The sequence below is a fragment of the Octodon degus genome, unplaced genomic scaffold, assembly GCF_000260255.1.
Source record: "Octodon degus isolate 3935 unplaced genomic scaffold, OctDeg1.0 scaffold00019, whole genome shotgun sequence".
Lineage (NCBI taxonomy): Eukaryota > Metazoa > Chordata > Mammalia > Rodentia > Octodontidae > Octodon > Octodon degus.
Window position 1 is genome coordinate 11,910,203 of NW_004524595.1, and position 4,068 is coordinate 11,914,270.

Here is a 4,068-nt window from a genome sequence, read left to right on the forward strand (position 1 = left end):
CTCTCTCTCTCTCTCTCTCTCTCTCTCTCTCTCTCTCTCTCCTTCCTCCTCATTCCTCCTTCAACCTACTCTAAATTCCCAGACCCCATCTGCCCCACCCAGCAGAAGAAAAGAGTTCTTTTATACAGCTTGTGTCTGAGGAGAGGTAGAGACTTGCATTCTATGGGCCATAGGCCAATTGCACAGTTTTCCTTGAAGCAAACAATCCTCTAGCCAGAAGACATTTTGCCTTCTCTTTAGGCCAGCAGGTTCCAACAGCAGCCAGTATTAAAATAATTTTTCCTCCTTTCACAAATAAAATAAGACAATGATTCATCCTATGTGTTTGTGAAATATCTATTTAATAGCAACAACAACAAAAAAAAAAAAATCCAAGCAATTTTCCTGGGGTGAGGTAGTAAAGTTAGTAAAGGCCACAGCTTTCTGCAAGGATATGGCTCTGAGGGTTCTGCTCCATGGCTAAACATCTTGTTCCCTTCCCTCTCCTTCTCTTCCCTCCCCCCCCCACTTTCCTCCTCCTGCATAAAGAACTCGTGCAAGAACAGAGTCACTTATATTATAATACTACTTGTGAGCCAACCCAAGCCCTGCTTCACTTTACACACTCATCAGTTCCTGAAAATTTCTGGTATTTGCTTGAAGAAATCAAAGAATCTTTGAAACTTACAAGATAAGAGAATCGGTGGAGAAATATTTTTGTAAGACAATGTTTCCTCTCACTCTGTGGACCTGATGCCTACGATGAGTCTTTCTTGCAGATTGCACTTTTTCTGGAATTTTCTTAAATTAGGCTGAAACCAATCCAGATCTACTGAAGCCATTGGCAGACAATGAATATGCCTAGTAGCTGGAGGGATTTGGCTCAGCTGTAAAGGCATACTCCTAGTCTAGAAAATAATCAGTCCAGAAAGATCAAGAAACTTCCTTTGCCTGTGTATGGGGCATATTTCTCATCCAGGCCTCAGACTAACATGGGAGCAGGAGATGGTTCTGCTGGTAAGGCATACAGAGGACAGCATTTTCCCAGGGAGTCAGGTCCTACACTCCCAGCTTTTCATCACTGTGACAGTAATCTGAGAAGACTAACTTACAGGAGGAAAGGTGGGTTGGGGCTTGTGGATTCAAGGGCCTTAGTCCATGGTCTCTTGGGGCTGTGTTGCCTCAGGGCCCATGGTGAGGTGTACATCACAGGAGAAGGCAATCCAGAAGTGATACAGAGACAGAGCCAGAGATGAAGGAGCAGGAAAAAAGGAACACCAATAAAAATACGCACCCCAATAACCTCCTTCCTCCATGGGGCCTCGTCTTCTAACAGCCCATCTGACCAGAAACTCATCCATGATGAAGGCACAGAGCAGGGCAATACCTTCACGATCCGGTCACCTCTAATGGCTGCTCACTGGGGACCAGGCCCTCAATACAGGAACTTCTACGGACCACTTCCACTTGTTCACAACTGTCCCTGGCCCAGACTCTTCTCTCACTTCCCAGGCAGGCTCCTCCTGCCCATTAATGACACACCACGCTAGCTACTCAATTGTGATTTACTCATTCTCTTCTCCTTTCCAGACACACCCTCCCCAAATCCTGTCCAGTCCCACTCTGTCATAAGCCTTCCAGAACCTTCCAGCCCTCTCCTATGCTCCCTCAGCCTTGATACTGCATGTGACACCTCAGCAGGATTGGACTGGGTCCCTGGGTCATCAGATGTCACTGTGGGAACAAGGGATCTAGCCCACCCTTCCTCTGCTGTGAGCACAGGATTTGGTTGTTTCCCCCTCAGAAAGGCTGCATGCCACCCTCCAGCTCTGGAGCTGATCCTATTTAGGGCCAGCTACAATTTCATGGATGTGTTAACCCAGTCGGATGCCCCCTTCCTTGCCTGAGCTGTGATGGAAAGCGTAGGTGAGGAAATAGAGCCTGGGCGGAGAGTCTGATGTTCTGGGTGCTAGTTCTAGCTGATCCTTGGTGGTACCTGTCACACCATCTTCCTGACCTTTGTGCCTTCACCTGATAAACTGTCTCACAGGAGCAACAGGTGACCTGGACAACACTGCACACCCAGTGTTACTCATACTGCCTGGCACACAGTAGACGCTAAAAAAAAGTTCTGATTAATGCATGAATTATGGTCAAGGGCCCACACTTTCCCTACCAGGATGTCATAGCCCTGCACCGGGCTCAACCCCAAGGACATCATGCTCACCACTTATCCAGTACAGGGCAGCCCTCGACACCCTCTTGCTCTTTGCAGGAACTTTCCCTTGCTGGACAGAACACACACTTTCCATCAGCTGTTATTTTTGCAATGGCTTGCTTGAGCAGGGCAGCCTGTTCTTGGAATTTCTTGTTAAAATATTTCATTTAATTAAGTTTTTACAACCAGCTCTGCTTTGTGTCTGTCAGAAGGTAGAAGCCAGTGCAGCTCTTCACTCAGCTCTCCACGAGGCCAGGTCACCAAGGCTCTAGTAGCCCCTAGTCCAGACCTCCTGGCTGTGATCTGAGGGGCCGAGCCTTCACATGCACCCCATGAAGGCTGGGTTTGTCCCACTCCAGTTCTCCCTGGAGAACAGGGAACACCAAAAACATATCAGAGCATTCCCTAGAGGGGCTCTTTTCCAGCCTGGGAACTGCCTTGTGTCTGAATCCCAAATACCATCCAGAGCAAGTGTGCTGAAGGCAGTTGCAGGCATCTCACCCCATCCTCTGCTGAGGCTCTATTCCAGCAACCTGCTTGCCTTACTCTGGCTCTGCTCCCCGCGGAGCCTCCCCACACCCCACTGCTAGAACAACTGCCCTCCTGCATCCGCCCTCCCTGTTGGCCCTGTGGCTCCTCTTCTGTGCCTCCTCCAACTGCAGCCTGTGCCTGGGCCACAGTGGGGGCTTGTCCTCATCCTCCACCAGCCTCAATTCAGGGCCTTCCTGGGTCGGCCTCCAAGGGTGCTGCATTCAATGGAGCCACCTGTCCTCAGAATTTATAGTTAGGTTTGTAGTAGTAAATGCCATCCCCCATGTTCCTTTGAGCAGGTTACAGACCATGGTGCCTTATAGGTGAACAGCAGGTCCTTTAGAACAATGAGGAGGGGAACAGACCCAGGCAGGCTGGTGTGCTTGCTGGTGGGCCTGTAGGGTGTTCTCCACACTTCAGGCTCAGCCCTGAGCCCTGATACCCTTTTTGCATAATAAACCAGGCAGCTGCCAGGCTTGTCTCCCAGTCCTGCGGGAAAGCCCAGACCCAGGTGGGCAAGCTATGAAGGCTGAGTGCTCCTGCTCTCACCCCAGTTCACCACTAGGCTGTACTGTTCTCTGGCCGGTCACAGGATGGCACTGGAGACTGAGACTGCCTTTCTGGGCTCCTTCCTCCCAGCAGGTGGTCTCGTGACCTCAAGCCATACCTGGCCTAAGGGAGCCACCGTGGCCCCTGGATCATTCCAGGCTCCTTGTGGCGTTGCTAAGAGGCTGGCTGCCACCTGTCAGGAATCCACGGTCAGGGATATAGCCGAATGCACTGTTTTCCCACACTCGTATTTTAAAAGGTTACAGACCATGTGTGCATAATAGGCAGAACATTAGGTCACTTGTCTCACTTAGAACAATAATCCGTTTTGCTAGGGGTCAGGTTGACACAAAGAATCTGTCCAGACCAGGTCTCATGATGGGACTTAGCCCTCCCCTCAAACTAATGAAATTTTCAACTCGTGGGTACTTGAGTTAATAAAGTGTGCCACACATCTGCTCAGACCGCTCACAGAAGAAAGCCCTGGGGTTCAATTTTGAGATCACTGACATAATGTTTGAGTGGTCCCCCGCCGGCGCCCAGTGGGACACCAAATTAAGGAAAGCCGCACAATGAATGTGTGAGAAAAAACATTAGTGTATAAACACAGAGGCCAAGGACCCCCGAGGGGAGGGCGAGAGAGGAGAGCTGTGGATTTGCAAAAGGAGGATCGGTGGGGGCTGCCCCTGGGATTTCACACCAGGGGCCTACAGGTAATGAATTATTTTAAAAGGAAATTGGCAGCGACATGATCTTAGGTCAAAGAGATGAAAAAAGTTAAAATAATATAT